A 12,858-nucleotide genomic window follows, 5' to 3' on the forward strand; every position below is an offset into this window, starting at 1 on the left:
GTAAAGTATGTCAGAATACTGGAAAGATTGTATAAGAATAGCTGAGATGATAGAAGAGTCTGCAAAAATATTTATTTAGCTTTTGTGGCTTTGTGGTAGTGGTTTTTCTAGTAGATATGCTCTATTTTTCTGCTTTTGAACTATTTCGTGCAACATTTGAGCAAAAAATGACCTACATAAACGTTATCAAAGGTCAAATTTGACAGATTCGAGCAGAAGGATTGACCAATAATTATGAGTAGGGTAAATATACTGTGTGTATGTATATATATGTATATATATATATATATATATATATATATATATATATATATATATATATACATATATATATTCGACCCAGCTTTCGAAGTCGGTAATGAGAATGTTTCTGGCCAAAAGCTTCAAGTGTTACTATATTCTCGGCCTATGAAGAATACTGTAAATTTGCAAAGAACGTTGTACACAGTCAAAATGATACTCACTATCTTCGATCGAAAATAAATCTTTTACTATTTTTATAAGTAAAATAGGTCAGTGTTAGATTCCGTATCTTTTTCTTGCATAAAATAGAGTAGAATACCGAATTTCGGCCAAAAGCCATGCGCTAGGACCTATGAGTTCATTCAGCGCCGAAAAGGGAAATTGACAGTGAGAAGGTTTGGAATGTGTAACAGGAGGAAAACCTCGCAGTTGCACCATGAAACAATTGTTAGAGAGGGCGGAGGGTCAGATGGAAGAAAGAGGATATGAACGGAGGTGCAGAAAAAGGAATGCCTACTGTGCACCACGTGAGGTCACTGACGCCACTAAATTCCCCCCCCCCTCCCACAGGGCTTTTTCTTATATAGTATTGAAGTTTTTAGGCAGTTTACAGTAACATGGTATAGGTCTAATGATAGCGTCAGGGCGGGATCGAACAAAGCACCTGACGAATGAGAGACCAGTACGATCTCATGCTATTTCAACTCGTTCTCCCCCCTATGTCGAGGGAAGAGACCCAAGATCGTACCATGGGAGGGAATGAATGGATTTTGTACCTGGTAGTCGATAGACTGTGGTGGGTTGCAACCATGGTGGAAAAAGGGCAAGAGGCTTGCGACCTCATCCAAGTTTATATATACAGTATATACATATATACATATGTGTGTATAGTACAGTATACATATGTGTATATATATATATATATATATATATATATATATATATATATATATATATATATATATATATATACGCGCATATATATACACATACACTTATATACACAGTATATTTTACCATATTTTAAGAGGCATAGTTAGAAAATATATAATATATAAATATATATATTATATATTTTCATAATCCAAACAGAAATCAGTGCAAGAACACAATGACCAACATACATATTTTCTTCTTCACTGGGGCAACGTACTTGCCTATACTTTACACCCCTGAGGCCGTAGTACCAGCCGAGTTGATGCGTTGGCAATTCTAAGACTAGTGACTATCCTTCCAAGGCCGCATAATACTTTGTAAACATGGCAAGGAAGAATACACGTATGGAGCTTGTTACAGAGTAAAATAACAATTAACCGTATATTTTACCACATTTTAAGAAGTATAGTTAGAATATTTTTTTAAATAAAAGTTGCTTTACTTCAAATTACTTTTATTATTTTTGCTACCATTAGTGTGCTGTTATTCATAGCACTGCAAAATCGACGACTCATACTACTATTGCTATCTATTGTAACGAATTGAACACTAGCTGCTGTTACAAAAAAAGCAGGAATCGTATTGATAATTACTGCTTCCTTTTTTCATCGGTAGAATCATTTACAACTTTTTTTAGGCCATCGTCTCAGATAGGTAAATGAACCATACCATACCATACTTATGGCCATGTCATTAAATTTATGGTTGCTGGTTCGCTTTTATAAAAAAAAATGGTAGGAAATTGTAAAAATATTGTAATAATATCTTGAGGACATTAGTGCTACGTGGTGGTTAATCGTAAGTTCCTGTTATTTTCAAATGAATTTATATTTAAAATTTTGTTGAGAAAACCCTACGGAAGACACTGAATTCAGGCAGTTAATTGTGTATACTTGATACAGCCTGCCGGGGAAAACCTCAGGTACGGAAGTGCGTGGTTTCCAACTTGTTTCGAGTCTTCGAGTCTTGTGTAGGTCAGTTGGTAGCGCCTTGTCCTCTCATTGGAGAGACCTGGGTTCGATCCCGATGTGAGGCATAAATACATATATATTTATATTTGAGAAGAGAGGCATAGACAGACACAGAAAATAGGGAAGGAATAATGTTGACGGTAAAAATAGCGAAGATTTCATTATCTGCATGGACTTGGTCAATTATCCAGATCTCGTTCACTTTCCTGCACCCAAGTGATTGGAATTGGAACTGGAATATGGAATTTAGGCCAGAGGCCAAGTACTGGGACCTATGAGGTCATTAAGCGCTGAAAGGTAAATTGAGAGTGAAATGTTTGAAAGTTGTAACAGGAGGGAAACCTCGCAGCTTCACCAGGAAACAATTGTTAGGAGAGGGTGGAAAGTCAGACGGAAGAAAGAATATGAACGGAGGTGCAATAAAAGGATTGAAAGAGGTTGCAGCTAGCGGCCGAAGGAACGCTGTAAAGATCATTAAGCAATGCCTACAGTGCGCCACGTGAGGTGCGCTGACGGCACTACCTCCCTACGGGGTACGCCCAAATGATACTTAATATCCTAATACGTTTGCTCCTAGCGTGATCTCCCTTTTTCAAGCAGTCATTTGAATCATCCGACTGACTTCGTGTCTAGTTCTCAAACGTTTGCTTTCGCGAACGTTTCTAATAAGCAGGTGGCAGTCGAAACGATTCTTTCATTATCATGCCATGGTACGCTACATGTTTTTGTGTTATAATTGCAGGTTTTCGTGTACAATTTTAATGTTTTATTCTTTACCACTGATTCATTATTTCGTTGGTATAAGTTTGGTACAATGAATACTTAAATCTCTGGAACTTGACTCACTCTCTGATTGCAAACTGGTATTTCGTAGAAAAACAAATTGAACTTGAATATCTTCTGAGACACGGAAATAAGTCTATTTTAGACATCAGTTAACGAGACGTTTTGACAAGTATTTTCAGTGTGGGGGCTTTTCTTCAGACATTTTCTTAGCCGACATTTTATCATGGCCCTTTTCAGAAGACATTTTCTTAGTATCCCCCCCCGCTGAAGTTAATTACCCTCCACAGAAGCCAAGACACTCGCGTGCCACAGGCATAACCTTTTACAGGGCCGGGGTCCTGTAATTAACTGGCTTTATTCTTCTAGGAAATGACCCGAAGAAAATCTTATATCGAGTTCTGTGTATCTGGATAATTAGATTTCACGAACAGACCGTGGTCCAGAATACGTCCATTTCAACACGCTCGAGGAGAAGGGATAAGAGGGAAGGGTAGGTGGTGGTGGTGGTGGCGGTGTGGTGGAAGGGGTAGGAGGAGGAGGAGGAGGAGGTGTGAGTGCTGATTGGTTGACTCGCCTCCTGGCGCACCTGCCCTTACCTGACATTCAGTTGGGTCTTTTTATTGACGTTTAAATTACCCTCCATGCTTTCCTCCTACTCCTCCTCCTCCTCCTCCAACCCCCCACCCCCCACCCCCCTCCCCTGCACCACACGGTCACCACCTTTTCTTCTTACTGTGTTTACACGGGCTGAGCAATTTACTGGTTGTGCCTCAGTTGCCGGAAAATGAGCCATAATGAGAGATTGGCCACGGAGCCATAACGGGTGATCCAGCCGCAAATTACACGAGCCATGTTTCTTCCCTGGCTGGTGTCCCTATGGATTCAGTCTAGTAGATCATCACACGTGTGTGTGTCATGTCCCATTCTCTCTCTCTCTCTCTCTCTCTCTCTCTCTCTCTCTCTCTCTCTCTCTCTCTCTCTCTCTCTCATATAAAGAAAGGCTGTTCATGGTAGAGACTGTCAGTGTGTATTAAGCCTTACGCACAAGGGTGGTAGGACTGAAGTTTTATCACAAAATGACCCAAATGAAAGGTAATTTGACACGAAAACTGGAGGAGCACTTGGTAATCACGCAATATTAGTGCCAGCTGCTCGACTTCTCACGGCTGGCACAGGAAACCCGGGCTACAGAGCCTATCAGTCCCCTTCCCCGGTCCCTCCCCCCAAGTCCCACTTTAGCCTCTTATAAAATGCTTTTCGCCTGAACAAATTACAATCTCTTCTCCCTTCTGCACCCCGCCCCCCCCCTCTGCCAACACCCGTCCCCCTACAGAGCTGGAAATAATCAATCCTTTTCTTAGATAACTAGACAGTAAATCAAGATCCATCTCTCTTGCGCAGCCCTGTAATTAAGGCGAGAATGGATGAAACCTCCTGAAGCCCGCAAATGTAATTGTTGGAGAGCTTGCTTGCTTGCTTGGCAAGTAAACTATAGCTTTCCTTTTTTTTTTCTTGCAGGTACCATCAGGTGGGCCGACCGCCTTAGCTTAAAAGCAGGAGAGTCGTAAAGGAGCGAGGAAGAAGAAGAAGAGCAGTCTGCCGTAATGAAAATTGATTTCAGTTAAAAGAACCTTATCTGGCTTCTGCCACAGATATAAAAAAAAAGAGAAAGAAGAAGAAAAAGAAGAAGAACTGGCTGATTCAATGGCTACGTGTCACGAACAGCCAGTAACACTTACATTAAAAGAAGCGTCGACGCTGGCTTTTATAGCCACCACTTTATCTTTTGTCTGAAAAGTGTGGGGAGAGAGGGAGAGAGAGAGAGAGAGAGAGTTATACAGGGCTACCCTCCGGTCACGTGCGTGTAAGGACCCGTGTTTTCATGCTTGCTTTCTTTAATGTGTGTCATGATGCGTGACAGACATACGGACAGACAGACAAAAGCCGAGAAGTCGAAAAGAGGAAGATAGAGACAGGTAGAAAGAATAGGACACTATAGTATCCTGATACATAATAGTAGTAGATTCAACAGGGAAAATTTAAGTCAGTTATCCAGATTAAGATTTGGATGGAAAATCTTCCCTCTGTCAAACAAAATATCAATTGGTAAATCAAATTACATGCCTTTGTACTGATGCAGATCTGTTATACTTGCATATCTTTATGTATTTTTGTTGATATTTTGTATATTTGTTCATTTTTTTAACAATGGCCCGTCCCACCCATTAGAATGCGGCGCGAGAGAAAAGCAAGACGAAATTTACAATACCTTTGTTCTTTATTGGCTGAAGTAAGGATGAACACTCTGTGCAGAAAACTTCCACAGTAAGGGAGGCTTCCCCCACCAGCATCGTGTGTCTTCCCTTCTGCACATACTGCAACATAAAACAAATCTTTATCAGTGTTGCGTTGCTGAGTGTTGCACAAACCTTCCGCTCTGACACCTCCACCAGCTATCTAGCTAAACTAATGCCTCTTTCTACTCTCTCCTAGCACTGCCTATAACATTGTTGACTCATTCTCTGGCTTTCGTATACCTTACGCTGCAACATGGCAACACTGAACCAGCCTGATCTAAGGTTAGATGAATTTTTCACAAAAAAAAAAAACTAAATACTGAGCACCTCAAATTACTGCTCAGCGCCAAAGAATGGGCTATTTTTCCAGTTTCTTCTTCTCTGTCCTTTCTGGACTCAAGATTTGCGTCTTAGAAGAGGTCTAATTCCTGACAAGTAATTTAAGAATAATTCAGGCTCTGTTCTGGTGATCCGACCTTTATCTAGGTATATCTTAGACTTGACCAAAGACTAGAGAAAAGGGACTTGGGTCGCCCTCGTGACCGCGAGGAGCGCAGGGAGCCACCCAGGTAAAAGTTAACAAGGAACACCACTGTTCCAGTGAAAAGGACAGTGTTCTTGGGAATGACCTTGACCGCTAAAGTTTATTTAACAACAAGAGGTCGGGTGCGGAAGAGAATTTTCCCTTTGGGGTTACAACTACCATTAAGTTGACAAGGAGACAAGATAGATATTATGAAGATAAAGAAAGTGAGGTTAATGAAGGGCTAAGATGAGTCAAAGCTCTCCGCCATCTTAACAGTTTAATAAGTCAACCTGTGTGACCAAAGGGCGAAGGTCGATAGCTGGACAGTGAAATAAATGGCAACTACACACATGAAAAAATCTTTTATCTTAAAAATAAACAAGTATATATTTATTAAATTGTAATAAAAAAGATTTCAGAACCATGTACACAAACGGATACTGAAAATTAAAAGGAACAAAGCATAAATATGTGTATGGAAGTGTATATGTATATACATATACATACACACACACATGTATATGTATGCGTGTTGGTATGTAAAGCTGTCGTATTACAGACAGTCAGACCCATGTTTCACACCGACCAAACGCAAATTCTAATATGACTGAAGAAGATCCAGAACTTTATTTCTCTTTAGAAGAGTTTTCCTTTTGTTATTTTCTTTCTGTAGTCTCAAACAGGTGTAGTGCCTGATTTTATTCTTTAATTTACGTCATTATTTTCCTGTTTTGCTTCTATACACGGAAAATCGGGGTCAACCAGAGCTGGAAGGCATGAATTTGTCAAAAAGAAACATGCCGTTTTTGCTCTGTTGACCCTTAACTTTTTTTAGTTTTCTGTAAAAGAAAAATATTGCGCCGGCTTTGTCTGTCCGTCCGCACTTTTTCTGTCCGCCCTCAGATCTTAAAACTACTGAGGCTAGAGGGCTGCAAATTGGTATGTTGATCATCCGCCCTCCAGTCATCAAACATACCAAATTGCAGGCATGTGGCCTCTGTAGTTTTTATTTTATTTAAGGGTAAAGTTAGCTATAATCGTGCGTCTGGCAACGATATAGGACAGGTGCACCACCGGGCCGTGGTTAAAGTTTCATGGGCCCCCCCTCATACAGCATTATACCGAGACCATCGAAAGGTAGATCTATTTTCGGTGGCCTTGATTATACGCCGTACAGAAAACTCGATTGCGCCGAATAAAGTTCGGCGCATTTTTTACTCTTATTTTTTTCTTATTTATTTCGCTTTTTTGTATTTATTTCATTCTTCCATTATATTTCGGAAATTTCCCTATCGTATCAATGATAACAGAGTAACATGTAGTAATCACCTAAGGAATTTCAGTACTAAAACTCTACAGAAATCGTGTTTTGTTTAACTTTTTCATGAAGTGGATCTGTTTATCCCTTTTACCTTTCTCAAAGGGTTTGTCGTGTTTCCTATGGAAAATACAATTTATGTATTTATGCACCAACTTTAGCGTTTACTTCCTTGTCATTTGAATGCAAGTGAATCTATAATTATCTAAGATTTCGGATAGCTTGTGGATTCTCGATATCGCCATGTTGAAATTGCCCCAAGATTTTCCGCTGAGATTGCACAGTAATAACTCTGTTGTAGATGTTATCGCTTTTATATGCATGTCTCTAGAATATTGCAAAACGGATTTTGGTAACCTCCTTTCTTTCCAGTTTCAGTGGTGACGTTTTTTAAAAAACATTTGATAAGTACCTCGGCCCATCATCAATATCAGTATCAAATTTAAGCCAAAGGCCAGGCGCTGGGACCCGTGAGGTCATTGAGCGCTGAAAAAGAAACTGAGAGTAATGAAGGTTTGGAAGGTGTAACAGGAGGAAAACCTCGCAGTTGCATTATGAATCGATTGTTAGGAGAGGGTGGAAAGTAGGATGGAAGAAAGATAATATGAGTAGAGGTATAGTAAAAGGAATGAAAGGGGGTAGCAGCTAAGTTCCAAAGAGACGCTGCGAGAAACCTTACGCAATGCCTACAGCGCACCGCGTGAGGCGTACTGAAGGCACTAAATCCCCCCCCCCCCACCCCACCCCCCCACCCCCACCCGTCTTCTGTGCATTAGAGGAAATGCAGCATGGGAAGTTCATTTGAATTAAAACATAATTAGATATTCCATTAAAATATTTTCAGTCCTCAGTACATAACAAAAATAAATTTATTCTTCACAGGAAGAGTCGAATTTCAAGGTTGGGTCTTTGCAGTTGAAGCAGATCTGATGGTCGTGATATAAATAGATTCTGGAAGGAATGGAATGCAATATAGAGTTTAGGCCAAAGGCCAAGCGCTGGGACCTATGAGGTCATTCAGCGCTGAAAGGGAAGCTGGGAGTAGGAAGGTTTGATTGATTGATTGACTGAATATAGAATTTAGACCAAAAGCCAAGCACCAAACCCCTACGGGGAGAAAGGTTTGAAAGGCTTATCAGTGGGTAAACCTCGCAGTCGCACTATGAAACAATTGTCAGGAAAGGGTGGATAGTAAGGTGGAAGAGAATATGAATGGAGGTACAGTAAAAGGAATGAAAGCTGCAAAGAACCTCAAGTAACGCCTACAGTGCACCGCGTGAGGCGCACTGACGGCACTACTCCCTCACAGAGATAAATAGTCTGTTCATTTTCCCTTTCTTTTTTTTTTATAATTTTACCTTTTTTTTCTCTCTCCTTTATACTTCTTTCATGCCAATTTTTCTCCTTTGATGTTCAGTCCTGCTAATTAAGAATTGTATTATTATTATTATTATTATTATTATTATTATTATTATTATTCGAAGGGAACAGACCCTCTCTTAAACAGGCCTTATTAAAAAGGATGGCTGTATTATGCGAATTTATCTTATACGTTATCTTTTGGATTTTCCTTATAATTCGCTGTTCGGGCTCAGTGACCAACATCGCTGAGCCCGGAAAGCGAATTATGAGGAAAATAGAAAAGACTCTGTATAAGATAAATTCATATACTAACCATCCTTTTAATAAAACCTATTATTATTATTATTATTATTATTATTATTATTATTATTATTATTATTATTATTATTATTATTATTATTATTATTCAGAAGATGAACCCCGCTCATATGGAATAAGCCCACAGGGCCCATTAACTTGAAATTCAAGCTTCCGAAGAATATGGAGTTCATTAGGAAGAAATAAGAGAAGTTAATGAGAAGTACAGAAAGACAGAAGAGTTCACTTAGTGAAAAAGTAAAATTAATTAACAAGTTAATAAATAGGCAAAAATACGAGTTTACACTATCAGATTATCCCAAGCCCCGATAAAAGATGAGAATTCAAATCGGAATTAATGTCTTTGCCTTAAAAAAAATCTTTCAACGTCGATGCAGAATCTTGCAACAAGACTTACAGATCTATCACTAGCTCAAGCGGAAGCAGGTGGTGCACAAATCAGGGATAATTGATAAATAAACAAATAGAAGTACAGTACGTATATATATATATATATATATATATATATATATATATATATATATATATATATATATATATATATATATATATATATATATAACCTGTGTAGGTCAATTGGTAACGCCATTACCTCTCATTTGAAAGGCCAGGGTTCGTTCCCGATATGTCAGAATTATATATATATATATATATATATATATAGAGAGAGAGAGAGAGAGAGAGAGAGAGAGAGAGAGAGAGAGAGAGAGAGAGATGGTTCCGGGGAGGTTGGCGGTCGGTTAGGTTAAAAGGCCGTCCGCCCGAGTTGGTTGGTTTTTCCAAAATTCATACAGTCATCATTAATACAAAATAGAGTTGTCAGTAATATCAAAGATTCAGCGTTTCAGACAACGGAACGGGTTTTACACCACTAGACATGGAAAACTATTATTATTTAATGAGTTATGCCGTTTTATTATTAAAATGGGACATAGCAGGAAGACACCGAGGAGGTACTTGGTCTCTCTTCCTCTCTCTCTCTCTCTCTCTCTCTCTTCCTCTATTTGATTCCATCTCTCTCCTTTGTGCATACACACGCACACATATATATATATATATGTGTGTGTGCAAGTGATTTATGTCACATCTTCAAAAATATCTAACGTAACTTCAAGCGAAGATGCAGTGCATTGCTACCCTAATACTGTTCTCTTTGCATTTTAATACATTTTTTACGTATTTATTTATTTATTTTGTTTTTCTTTTTTAATGAGAGAGCTCTCTTCTTTCTGTATTTCCCTTTACCCTCTCTTACTTCCCCTTAATGAACGCCATATTCTTTGGAAGCTTGAATTTCAAGTAAATGGCCCCTGTGGGCTTGTTCCATATGAATAGGATTCATCCTCTGACTAATATTAATAATAATTTGAAGCACAGCGATATGCATCCTTCCATTGGCGTTTTTCGTCCATATACAAAACACTGCCTTAGCACTTGTGTATTCTTCCTTCTGCCTTTTTTTTTTTTTTTTTTTTTTACAAATATTACTTCAGTTACTGTTCCCACGAGCTGAGAGATTTGGCCCCTCCCCTTAAAGACAGTAGGTTGTCTATCCACATGGCCTCTTCTGGCATTTGCGGAGTCGAAATTAGCAATCCCGCATTAATTGCCTCAGTGACTTCTGTCCGTGTTTTGCTATGACATTTTTGTCTTTCAAATGAGGAAGTCTTGTTTTTTTTCCTTAATCCTCACCACCCCACCCCCACCCCAGGACAACAAACCAACGCCCCCTCCTTCCCAGTGCTATTTTTTTGCCTTCAGATCTATATTTACTGTAATAATAACAATACAGTAAATACAATAAGATCTGTGATTTCTTTGTTTTGCATCCTTATGTTTAACTGCAATGTCTAAAACGTTCTTTTTTCCACTTGCCCCAGTATTTTAACTTAGGTCTTACAAAGGTCTGCACGTTTTATGCGTTTTTTTTTTTTTTTTTTTTTTTTTTTTTTTTTTTGTAAGATAAGGTGAACCACATCTTACCTGGTCGATTTTCCCAGTACCACTACCGTTACCACTACAGGATTCTGCAGTGTACGGACGGTGCCTCCTTGTGTGTTGGTGGGGTGAAGGGGTGGGCTGATGGTTTTAATAGTGTGAAGACCGATTTCAGCATTCTGCACTTGCGAAAAAAAGTCCAACCTCCAAAGTAAAAAGATATATCTCTGCGCTAGTGTTCTTTATTCACTCAGCTGCCGTGCTTGTGAATTGTCGCACGTTACCTGCTACGATGTCTTGTTTACCGAAACAGGAGAATTGCCACAGACCGCCATTCTGATCATTGTCCAACACCGTAGTGATCCAGATAAAACTGTGTGCATACATTTTGGTATTCGCATTGGAAAGAGAAGACAAGGTGTGCTTGCTTCTGGAGGTAGGCTTATGACAACGATACGATCTCTCTCTCTCTCTCTCCTCTATATATATATATATATATATATATATATATATATATATATATATATATATATATATATATATATATATATATATATATATATATATATATATATATAAAACGTCAACAGTGGCAACACATAGTAACACGGTTGTGTAATCACTTCTTAGGCTATATTTTGCAAAACATACAATATTGGATGGCAGTGTAAAACAAGTATATACAAAGGGTTTACATGCCAACAATATTCACGATTTAAGTAGTTAACCAAAAGGTTCTACCGGAATGTTTTTGAAATGGAGTTTGTTTTCTATTTATTCGAGGAGGGCAGAGAATGGATTCGTGAGAATCAGATTAGATATTCCGCGCCGTAAATATTGAATTGATCGCTTTAACTCCTTTGCATACTTTACGCCACTGATCGCGATCTATTAAATTTGCATTTTCCTCTCAACAAAAAAAAGAAAACACTAATTGTTTGTTCTTTTTTCTTACCGATTCTTTTCCTTTTTTGTGGGTCGTACCGCTGCCTTTGTTTTCAATGTATTTTTTAAATTTCCCATTATGGCTTCGTTCTGCATCTCCCTGAAGCATTTTTCGTCTTATGAGTCACTGTAGAGTGCATTTTGAAATATCAGATGAATAGCAGTCTAAGACTGGAATTTGCTTGAAATATTCGTTTTCTAAAGGGGTTCAAAATGCTCTATAAAACTGTATTCAAGTGCTCTTTTCCTCTCATGTGACACAGTCATCATTCAATGTTGATTTGATAGTAAATTGATTTAGTAGTTTACCGTCAATGCTGGTTGGTGAAGTATAAGTTATTCATTTTTTTCTAGTGAACTAACTTTATACGTCAAAATCTTTTCGTTGTAGATCAGATCTTCGTCGAAGCCATCAAAACTTTTGGCATATAAATACTAGTTTGTGTATGGGAGATTTGCTTGATGAATTTACGCTTTTCAAGGGCATTCAGAAATCTGTTTCTTTTTAAATCTACCCAGACGGTTCGTATTCATATTACTCTTACCAACAACTTACATAGTTTCCCATTTCACCACAGAATCAATAATTTGAGGTTGCATTTTTATAACTAATGTTAGTTCATGATAACTCTACGAGCATTAACTTAATGAAAGTTGCTTCTAAACAGCAAGTACTTATATATTACACGTTTTATGGGAGCTGTTATGAAACGTTCAGAAGTTTGAAGCTGCCCTAGTTAAGACCACAGACTTGAATTGTTCCCAAGGCTCGTGACAAGGGATGGAAACCAACAGGATAACAGCGCTCTCGTATTTCCCTTTTCCTTCATTATACTGTATACCGTTTCTGCAGTTCTGATTACCATCAATCTCCAGTCTTAGATTCTGTCTGGCTGATGTACCAGAATTCAGCAAAAAGTTATGAAACAAAATCATGAGTACTCAAAAATCAAACTGCAGAATAAATCTTTATTTTGATGCAAGTAGAAATCCTTACCTCTGGACCAATTACATCTACTGCCTTTCACTCAGGATCACTGACAGAGACCTCGACCAACATTCATATGAAGGTGGTTCAGTCTGAATCCATCCCATTAAGTGATACCTGGAATGTTTCCCCAAAAGATTTTATCCTTTTCTTCATTTAAATGAAGTGTTTTCCAGGAGCAAAAATTGGAATTGGACTATTAAATTTAGGCCAAAGGCCAAGTGCTGGGG

The sequence above is a fragment of the Macrobrachium rosenbergii genome, chromosome 2, assembly GCF_040412425.1.
Source record: "Macrobrachium rosenbergii isolate ZJJX-2024 chromosome 2, ASM4041242v1, whole genome shotgun sequence".
Lineage (NCBI taxonomy): Eukaryota > Metazoa > Arthropoda > Malacostraca > Decapoda > Palaemonidae > Macrobrachium > Macrobrachium rosenbergii.